The 12,147-nt window shown below is 31.6% G+C and overlaps 1 long non-coding RNA gene across 1 annotated transcript; it reads left to right on the forward strand.

Annotated features, from left to right (window-relative positions):
• LOC110119544 lies at positions 1 to 10,856 on the forward strand. Its single transcript, XR_002308017.2, has 2 exons — positions 1 to 477; positions 8,469 to 10,856. It is a non-coding gene; the product is annotated as an uncharacterized LOC110119544 (long non-coding RNA).
• The last annotated feature ends 1,291 nt before the right edge of the window (positions 10,857 to 12,147 follow it).

A 12,147-nucleotide genomic window follows, 5' to 3' on the forward strand; every position in this document is an offset into this window, starting at 1 on the left:
ACGCTATTCGAAAACTGTAGTCCTCTCACGATCAAACCAGTTCTCCGAGTTGAGGTGATCACCGGCTGCCTCAGATTAATCCCTTCCCCCTTGTCATTCCCAGCCCCTCATCCACCATTCTGGGAACTGATGACATGCCTACGGCCAGACGATGCCACTCCACCTTTTTCCTCATGTGCTTTCCACCTCCTTTGCCTGCCAGATCCTTACGTACATTCGCGTAGATTAACTTTTGATACGAGACCTCCTCAGTCTACGTTGGAACCTCGATTCGTACGCGCGAGCTGGGACACGTTGTACGCTTTCGGGTATCAAATTTCTATTAGTGACAGCGAATTACTTTAGTCTACAGCGTAAGTTTTGGAGCGAGACAGGGTACTCGCGCAGCTGTAAAGTCGACGAACAAGTAGCCAGCCAGAGAACAAAAGATCGGCCCAGCACTGGTGCGCCAACAGGGGGGAAAATAAACGAGCAAACGTGAGTGCAAAGTAATCGTTAATCTTGTTGCCACGGCAAGAGACCGTGCTGGGTGTAAGTTTCATCTAAATTATGTAAAACGTCCCGTGTTCCAATAGAGGATGCTTTACCGTAGCAGCCCCTTCGTCGACAAACGCAGCTTTAGATAAAATTTGACCTTTGATTACTTTATCCGGCTGTCGAATTTTGGAAATGGTTAGAAGTTCTATTAAAACGCGCGTGAGAATCAGTTCGATATGTAGAAAATTAACGATTTCCCTTTCGATATGTGTGTAAGAAGCTTGTGGTTGTTGCTAGTTTTATGTGAATTCTTTCTTGAAATTCCTCGGATTTTGTTAGTTTCGTAGGAATACAGAATGGTTACAAAATTAGTGTTCCTTCTATGTGACATCGGTCGATTTGGTTGTGGTTATTTTCGGTGCTATGTGTATTCTTTTGATTTTTAGATATTCTCTCGGATTTTCAAAGTGGCTGATCAATTTTTGTAGGGTCATATGGTAATTAAAGATTAGTGGTGTCTTAGAAATAATTTAAACATGATGAAAACTTTTAATATCTTTTTATACAGGATAAAAAGTTGTGCAATCAATGCATACTATATATAAAACTAAACGTACGATTTAAAAAAATCGCGATGTTACATTTTTTACATGTATTAACGTATAATTTATCAATAATTTGATCAAATGCATCAATTAATTTTGCTTTACGTTATACCTTCTTATTTACAAGAATTTCTAGAATATCTACTTATCTGCAAATAAAATTACCATTTACATAATTCAACAACTTCTGCGAAAAGTAATTTTATTACTAAAGAAGCTGGTTGCAGTGTATTAAGTTAATCGATAACATTAATTGCAACGCATGAATGGCAACGCATTTATATGACGCGAAAGAGTGGTTCGTGATGCTTTGAAACTCGTCGTGATCGATGCAATGCCGACTCGCGTTACACTCGATGGAAAATACGGACTGATACGCTAACAAGCATGATGCATTATTCGTGGCTTATGTGAATTTAGATCGGGTTACTTTCTATTCTACCGTGAGCAACGATGGTTGATTGTTAGCCGTTGCTATCATACTGTCAACCCTGCACAAAGTTAGTTTTAATTTCTCGATTCCCGCGTAATTTATGGACATCCTGATACATTGGAAATTTATGCAATCGTGCATTGCAATACAATGAAATTCGCCAAGTGACACGTGAGAGAAGATAATGAATGTGCGTGTTTTTCATTATTTCACGACATAATCACTATCTCGTTTTCAGTTGAAAATGAGAAATGGGGTTAAAATCGGATTTTAATAAACAATTCGGAGTTAAGAAAGTTAATTGAAATTTGAATGTTCCGTACTATACACGAAATGTTTTAAAATGTGGTTGATCTTGGTCTTACAGTTTAGGCGAAAATGGACCTTGAAATTTGGCAAGTTTCCCATAAGGATAGAACTTGTTCGTTTGTTCTCTTAACGCGTGTGGTCAGCGCTTTGAACATCTAATTTAAAGGATTTCCAAACAAAGCGAATATAATACAAGGGATTGACAGTTTGTACGACGAATTAGTACGTCTTTCTCAGTTACCAAGTTTAAGAAAAATGAAAATACAAGGACGAATAGTTCCTTTTCTTATATATACATAGCAATTGTAAATTCTCCCTCGTAATAAAACTCAGGTACCATTATTAACGAAATGCAAACGCACATTATAAATATTTTATTGTTTCGCATAACCACGCCGTGAAGTTGTATTTAAAAATTACGATAGGCATAGATTCCAACAGCGAATATTCGCGAGTCAACGTGACAAGTAGAATGAATTGTTTCGAAAGCCGTTACACGTTTGTAACGAATACCCTTCGCAACGATTTTCAGGGCGAGGAATCCCCCGAAAAAGGACCAGAAGAATCGTCCTCGAGCGAATTCCCGTCTTCGTGCAAGAGTTACAATTAATTGCTATCTACACGCAATAAATCGCGAGTTAGCGAGCGTACCAGCACAATGATAATGTAAAAGCCCAGGAGTACTCTATCTTCTTGGAAGCGTCTGTCATTGTATCGTCCAGGAAAGTTGAAAACTTACTCCTAAAATTATTGCCACTCCTACACCTGGGCGAGCCATTTACACGCTGCTTCCACTCAGTGTTTCATACGACAAATTTCAGATTTTTCCTAGAGATATCGTACTCTGTCCCTGTTAAAAGTTTTGTTTAACTTGAAACCTATATTTATGGTAAAAACACATATTCTTGCCATGTATAAAACAACTATGATACAACTTTGTAGAAAGTAAGTTATAAATATATAGAAGACAGATTACTGTGAGAACGTATGAAATTAGTAGCTCAACTAGTTTTATCAAAATTCAGAATTTTTCGGTACAATCACTTATCAATCATTCAACTCGTCCAAAATATTCCATCTGTCCAAACGTTTAACACGTTCAATCTACTTAAACCATTTCAACTGAACCTAACTTATCTAGTTAAGTTTAACCCAAGCTCTTCTAACTAACCCACGTCTAATCCTAGACCTAACCTACTGAATCTGCCTACCTAGCTCTAGCAACACCAAGCTCAATCCCTAACGTATTCCACATATTCGATCTAAACTTAGTTCAATGTTTAATGTTTGTAACTTTATAATTTGTTTTCACTTTGTCAGAATTTATCATTATTCTCGCCAGTAGCACGATGTAACTTCTCCATTGAAAATATAACTGAGGTAGTTGAGCTGTCCTTAATAGTATGCTATTCTATTATAGTAACTTATGGTACCTACCTACCCAGTTTCTCGTAGAATATACGTAATGTCCGATATGGTGCATTGATGTACTCATGATATAAGTATCTGAATATAGATATTTGTCTGACGAACAACATCCTTGTCTATTTTCGTTCGATCAAGCGTGTTGATGGTGTTGAACCTATCGCATTATATCGTCTTTCACTAAAAAAAAATTGTTTTTTATATTTTATGTAAACTTCTCCATTATTTTCAACATTTAATACTAGATTATAGTCTACATAAGGCATCGTATCAGTTATTTACATTTTATATAACCGATGTGTAAATGCTCCTTGATCTTTCGTACAAACATAGAAACTTCTTGATCGCGATAAAGTTGCGATGAAGAGAATGAAAAGGGGAAGCGAGATTACACGGAGTTTTGGGAAAGCACCGCGCTGATAGGAAGAGCGCGTTTGCTTCTGTTATCGTCGCGATTCGTGAAATTTTCTTGGTGCTAAGGGATTATTTGTCCGGTGGGAAGTTTGGATTTAATTTTCCATCCAGAACAATGCCGTGCGCGGCGCAATGGTGTTCGAGATTCGCGGTTGATTCGTCGATTCGAAGCTTCGTATTCTCTTCTGCCTCGTATTCACGATAAAAATGATATGCTTTGTTCTCGTGCTTTCGTCAGTGACCGGGGTTTAAAAAAAAAAAGACCGCTGCGAAATCTGAGTTTAACAGGAAACTGCACCCTCGACCGTGCAGCATAAATTTTTATGACGAACTGTAAAAGTATAGAAGCTCCACGCTCGAAGTAAACTCTGCTATAGTAACAGAGATTAAATCTTCCGCTATTCTATGGCTATTCGTGTCGCGAAAATTAAGATACGTTTACACTCTGTAGTAAAACACTCTGTTATGGAGTAATTTATATTGAAATCTCATACGCTTTAGGCGTTTAGCCGCTTGTATGTATGTTTGATGTATGGATATTTTGTATCTTTTAAAATTTGTTATCAGGATTAGATACAATTAAACCAATTATCAGTGGAATTTTACAAGCCAACGAAAATTACAAATTATATAAATATATACTCTTGCGTAACAATAGGAAGTTTAGTAATAAAATATACGAAATTTTAGAAGTAGATTTTATAAATTATATGACTATTCTATTTCACGTACAATTATAAATCTACAATTTATAATTTGTTAAAACACTATTATTGTCATTAATATTCTATTATGTAATAATTTACTAACTAACGATATTAGTAAATTACAACTTACATATTAGACGTTGTATTACACATAGATTTTCTACCAAATAAATAAATGTAATTAATAAAATAGATAAATATAATTCTATAAAAATAAATAACATAGACTTGCGGAGACCTCATAAAATTTAGATTAAATATATTCTTCGACAATGATGTTAGATACTTTGAACCTTCGTGTGGAGTCCGTCTGTCCCAAGTTACCAAAAATCTCATTAATAAATTTACTGTGATGAAAAATGGAAATACCTATACGTTTATCTCAATAGACGAGAAATTCTTTTCATATGTTGATGGTTGGTGAATATTTTATACGTTTGCAATATTTTCCAACACTATTTCATCGTTATCAACACTCGATAGATAAGCTATACTAAATTATACGTAATACGTATAATACGTATTATACGTAATTAAACATTTAAGAAAATGTGATAGAATATTTTTCTTTCTATTTGATTTTTAAGTTTTATAACAGTGTCGTATAATGTACTGCGTATAATGATACAATAGAACTTTACAGAATTGGAAACACCTTTGAATTATAATACGTTCACTTAATAATGAGCGTTCACTGGAAGTTGAAGAGCGATCATAATGTTGTAACTCCAGGAGAACTGCATCAAAACGGCACAAAGTCTAGATTTACGCGTCGCAAATCGAGAAAGGTACGGCGAGCGAACTGTGAAATTATAAATACCCTTAGGAATTACAATGTTGCCCGTTGCCATCATTATGGCACACGCGATCTCCGCTTGTTTTTAGTAAAACGTTCATTAGTATCGCTTGAAGCTATTCGAACGAACAAAGTTGTCCCAGTTTCCGTATGAAAATTCCCGGTCGACGTCCTAACAAGAATTTGTGTTTCAATGATGGGAAAACGAGAACTAATTTGAGAAATGAATTTGTGTAAGGATCGTCAAAGCGTATAGAATCCCGTATTTATTGGCACGTCGCTATTCTGATGCGAACTTCTGATCATTTTTATCAGATGATATCTTTATTGTTTTCATTGTTAAGACTTTCGGTTTAATTTATAAAGATTGTTCATAAATGTATTTATTATAAATGTAATTATTATGATATTGTGGATTATTAGTCACTTGATTGGAATTACAAGTTCGTCTCATAACTAGTATGAAATATATACTTACTATTTATACTCATTTTTATCATAGTGCTATTATATTATAGAACGAAATATCTGCAGAATTTTAATGCATATTGAAAAAATATATAGCTTCAAGCAAGCAATTATCCAATGTGTATAAATAAAAAATATCATTTAAATTGTCAGAAGTAGTTGCATCTATTGTTTATATTTTCGGTAAAAGGTACATTATCATAACTGCATGGTACTAGTTTTAAAAACATTATTAAATGTCAATCTATAAGATTAGATGTTCTACAATTGTTCTAAATAATCTCTCAACCGGAGAATAATCTCCTACCCATGTTGAAATAGCTACATACGGAATGGTAATTAGTACCATACGACATTATTTCGTGACGAACTATATCGTTATATCCGATACACTTGTTTACCAGACATGACGAAATATTTCGTCTTACACGCCTCAAGAGGTTAATATTATACATTTATTTAATTAGTATCTAAAAATTAATCTGCATGACACAGTTCCAAAAAAAAAACAGCATTCGAGTGAAAATACAAAATCTTTATATATAATATGTTATATGTTAATATGTTATATATAATATGGATGAACATAAAATAATTATTTGTCCAAAAGTCATTTCAACCGAATGGTTCTTTAATTCAGGAGTTTTTCTTTTATTCTAAGCTTTCATAAAGGCGAATCATTTTGTATCACTTCGACTACCGTATTTCTGCTGAAGCATATTAGATAAATAGAAAAAAAAGTTGCAACTGTAATCTATCAGTGCAATTCTATGATAAGTAGATTGTAGATATTTATGCATTTAAAGTAGGTCAAAGTGTGCAGAAATAAAATATAAAATGCATGAAACATGAAGGTATAATTTTTATTATTTCGCCTTTATTTCTAGAATAAAATCATTACAAGTATTTTTCAGATAGAATAATACATTTATTGTAAATAAGTTCTGAAAAGCGTAGTCTTGAAGGAAAATACGTGTTTGATGATTCATAAATTGTGAAATGCGTAAAAGCATTGTTCATGGAAATTAATCCTCGCAATTTAATGATTAGCATCAATTTTATTTTCGTATTATTCAAAGATATGAATATTCCATAAAATTTATTCCACGTAACATCAACGGGAGAAACAATATAAATACATAACGTTTATTCGGTGACATTGCGAAGCCTGATAAAACGCTTACTTTAAAATTGAATAATGAAATTTATCAGCCGAAACTGGAAGTCGATTGAAAATTTAATTTCGACTCAAATGAAAACCATGATCACAAATTGTAACAACAATACCGCGTACACTACTATTTGTGAAGCCGGAAACACGACCGCGATACACAACGATGCATAATTAAAGTAGCTTCATAACGTATTGCACAAATCAGTTTTTAATTATTTCTTAAACGACTTCATACTTACGTTTTACAAATTGCTACGGGCAATCGTAATTTCCAGAAGATTAAATTTTTAACTATATTTTAGGTTTCAATAGTAGTCATTAAAACTGGCGATATCAGGCTGCATCTATGGATTATAAAAACAGCTATTATTTGAAAATGAATCGTTTTGAGAGTGGCTATTTCGATACACTAAAATTTTTGCGATTAGTCTTTTATAATTTTCCTAAATGCAGTTGTGAAATATTTCTTTGATGATCTATTCAAATTTATATCTGTGAAATTTTTACGTGTAACCGAAATTGACCGAGAAATGATATCTTCCATCACATTTAGATATGTTTAATAGTTTCGTTAGTATATACTTCGATGTTGATGAAATGAAGTTGGTCTTGTGAATTGTAAAAATAACTGTTGCCTGAAAATGAGTTACATTACATTCGATGCATAAACATGTATAACTTTGCAAGCAATTACAGCTCCTATAATTTTGCTAAATGCAACTGTAATATGTTAATATATGCAAAATTTCAAGTTTCACGCTGCTCTTTTGTCGATAAATTAATACCTGATTTTACATTTAAATTAACGATTTATTTTAGTATTTAATAAAAATTGTGATTAGTTATTTTATATTTTACATTTAATATATTGTGTTATTTAACTATTAAATAAAAGCATTAGTATTTAATACAAATTTCTGAACCGGCATTGGAAATTATCGTCACACGAATACAAAATCTTGTAATGTAAAACCAAAAACTGGTTTAAGCAGAAACGAGTATGATGTCAGATGTGTTATAAAATTTGTTGTCGAAAGAATATTAATCTCGAACCAACCGAAAGAAATTACGTCACCCGAAATTATAATATGATATTCTCGACTTATTTATAAGAAGTGAAGTATTGAATTAATTAGTTAGAAACTTAATGTCAAGAGGAGAAGGTTAAACAACAAATTATTCAGAGCGCTGTAAATAAAAAGTACCTTGATTGCCTAAAAGAGGATGGTGGCCTTTACGTTAAAAATAAATACGTTCCTTCGAAGCGGGAATTCTAGTTAGTAGCTCTTGACAGAACGAAATTATAACACTTAAAAACATAAACTAAATCTTCTGTTCACCTATTACTTTGTTTCAATAATATCAATCGAAAAATGATTAATTTCCATAATACGAGTATATACACTGTCACAAGCGTTAGAACGTCCATTCATATTTGACAGAGGCTGAGTGTTTTTTATTGCATTTATCTTTGATTTGTCTTATTATGCATCTTTTGTTACATCCGCATCATTTATGTTTTATAATGCAGAATATAAAATAAAGTAAAATTTGTTGAATAAATTCGTAGGGCTAAATATCTCGATATTTATGGCGAACAATGTATATCTTTAACAGAAAATAATCAGAAAAATATCTTAGTCACTTCTTATTTTTTCAGGATCCAGAGAAGTGCACAACGGTATAGCTTGTTAATTATTAATTAAGGATGCGTTTGCTGCTAGCGATCGTAGTTCTAAGTTTCTGGATTTCGTGCGTTCGTGCCTATCCTGCGAACGGTATGATCAAGAATAATCTGAATCGGGACTCCATCTACTTTCCCGACCAAGCAGAATACCTACGGCATTCCATGAAATGTTCTCAGAACGAGATTTCGTGGCCATTTTATGGATATATTCGTCGGTGTTACAGAGAAGGCGAACAAGGTCCCTGCAATATCGGCAGAATTTTGGTCTTTGATAAGAAATACATGAAACCTGTTTGCAAAGAGATGACGTTACAATAAACAACCGAGGGTTGCAGATACTGCTCTTACCGATTCGACGGAATTCTGGCAAAGATGTCAGCAGGAATACAGTAGTTGCGCTCCATATACTTGGAATATTAGTTCGAGTTTATAATTCTGTTTTTTTTAGTATAGAGTAATAACTCATAATAATAACTCATTTTATATATTCATATTTCGTATTTGTATTTATATTATATATTGTATATTTATAATATATATTATATATATATATATACAATATAATAAACATAATGGTTTAACTTCATTCAATTTTAACTCTTATTTCATTTATAAAGAGAGAGTAACTTTGTGATATGATTGACTGCATAGTATACTGGACTAATTTGATATGATACGTCAATATGGAATGTTTGGCAATATGTAAAATTCAACATATTTGTAGAATTACAAATTATTTCAGAAATTCCAATATCGATTGATTTGTCATATAACTCCAGCAATTTTTGCGTTGTTGGATATATTCATGTACGTGTAACTTACTCTTTCATTTGTTCATATGTATACTTAATATTTTCCATAGTTCTATAGTAGTATCTCTTTTATACTGTATATAAATTTTATAAATCGTTGAAAAATAGAATTTGTTGTGAATTAAATTCTCTACCAATTTCGTTTTAAAATTAATAACGATTAAGAGTGAAATAAAAAATATGCCCAACAATTAAAATAATTTGATTAATACTACAACAAAGGAACTTCTATGTTATTCCCCTGTTGTATCGAAATATTTGTATTTTTTGTTTTTATTATAAAGCTACACTCATGGTAAAAGGAATTAAGAAAATGTACAAAAATGAAGAAATACAAAAAAAAAAAAACAACGAAATTAAACAGTTGGATAAAATATTAATTGGTTATTTGGTTTTTGCGAAAAAAATTAAATGATACAGAGATATATTTGATAACAAACGACAACAGCATATTTTTTATCTTTTTATAATCAATTTTCATTCAATCCATCAAAGTACATCGAATACACGTTCGACCTGGATACACGCATAGAGAACCCAAAAAACCTTTAATGAGAAAAACTTGGATTCGATACCTACCTCCCCTTCCTCTGTTTAGCCTTTTGTAAAATTATATTCAAATTATCAGATGTTTGTATCTTATCAACCTTATTTGAAAACGATAGGTGCAAATTTCATACAAAAAATCAAAATTTATTTGTTTGCACAAAAAAAGATTCGGCTTCTTATTTTTATAAAACTAATAATTAACAAATATAGTAATGTGTAGTGTTTTGGAAGATGCTCTATCACAGTGTGATATAAATTGTACAATTCATATAATTGGAGTTATTATAATTTCATAGTTATGTGTGGAAAAATATTTACAAGTTTTAGTAATTTTTAATGTATATTCGAACAAATCTATATATTTACCGATATTTTCACTATTTCAATCATTTTTGCTACACTGGAAAGCTGCCATTTACCGTTAACGTATCCGTATGCAGAAAATTATTACGGAATATCTCTCATTAGTATCCATCTTTTTCAATGAATGCATATTAAAAAATTCTATATTGTTACATTCTCGTCATTTATCATGAGATAATCAACCGTAGATAATCATAATACGTTCTGAAATATGCTCGAGTTGATTTAAATACATCAAAATGTTGCAAATTAACTTATAAATGTAATTTTCTTTTTTGAAATGTATTGTTTTAATATAACATTAAAAATAATGAAATATAAAATATAAATTATTTGAACCAATTAAATGTTTTCAGAATTTGTCAAATGAATCATATAGATCATATATATTAAACCAGATATTTTGTGCAAGAGTTAATTGGCTATATTTAATACTATACTTAAATTATCACTATCAGCGTGCACTTAAATTATTGCCCGATACAAACTTACATCTTATTTCAAATACACGTTGTTTACAATTAATATGTTGATTAACTACTTCCTAACTATCTTTTCTTTACTGGAAAAACTAATTTTTTAATATTTTCAATACCTCTGTATACGTATGCAAATAAATATTTTTTTTCAGTTGGTACTCATTCTTTAAAATTTCTTTTGTTCATGTCCTTGTTTTCGCGATGCATACGTGCTTCGAATCGCAAGTTGTCTACGATTCACCCTATTTTAAGAATGATTGCAACCAGATAATAGGCACGATAATCTCATCGGGCTTTCGATCTTGAGTGTGGTACGCGTACAAACAAGATACAATCGAGTTTACTCTGCAGAATCCCCTAGCGCACTTCTCTATTGAGAGACACCAATACCCACGGTGTAATATAGCCTGATCGAAATGTACTTTCTTCCCTGGCATTGGTAATTGCTTGCTTACGGCAACTACATATTTCTAACTGCGTTTCTCTAATTATTGAGCAATTCGGAAAAGTAAATCAGCGTTTCCATGCACGCAAACCATATGATATCTCGTATACATTATATACTGAAATTTTATTTCATTGAATGACAATAAAGAACCGGAAGATGAAATAGTATCAGTAGGAAGTATCTTTAAGAAAATGAATTCTTTTTAATCAATTCTTCACGTTATTTTGTATAAGAATGTCATAAATATCGTAACAAGATTGGAATGGGAATATACTGTTTTTTTGATAAATGCGATCAAATTATTAAATCTCATTACTTAATACTGTAGGATATATATATATATATAATAATTTATAATTAATAAGCAAGCAGAGAAACCAACTTATTGCTACTATTTATAAAACGCTTCAAAATTAGTCCCTTGCGTGCACAATGTAATTAATGTTTCTAGAAATGTCAAATATTCCTGTGTCTATTTTTTTCTTGAAATAAATTATCTGGTTTGTTTTAGACTGAAACATGCAACGATGCGGAGTAAATAATCATTTTTTATTTGAAGAAATTAATAAAATTAAATTCAGAGTTATTATACTATGATTTACATATTTGTACATTTATAGCTATATCCAAGCATAAAGAATATCATGTAAATTTTAACGTGGAAATTTTTTTCTCCTTTCAGTTATTTTGTCATCCTCATTCTGTATGGAACGAGAATACGTCGACGATATAAGCGAGCACGGTTCAATGTGCGTGCGTCATGATTAACCGTGGCTGGCGCACGGTCTGATCACATAAGGGGTTAAACTATTGTAGTAAGAGTCTTATGAAAGAGTACATATTAAGATGAATTCATGTATTTTAGAATTAAAGCGTTCTAGTTTAAATTAAACTATTCTAACCATATGTATTTAAATTTTCATTTGCAAATAAAAGTAAAAGCTATTAAAATTATATATACGCATTTTAACATTTCATATTTCCGTGAATATTAGAGACAC

This window comes from Bombus terrestris, chromosome 9 (assembly GCF_910591885.1).
Source record: "Bombus terrestris chromosome 9, iyBomTerr1.2, whole genome shotgun sequence".
NCBI lineage: Eukaryota > Metazoa > Arthropoda > Insecta > Hymenoptera > Apidae > Bombus > Bombus terrestris.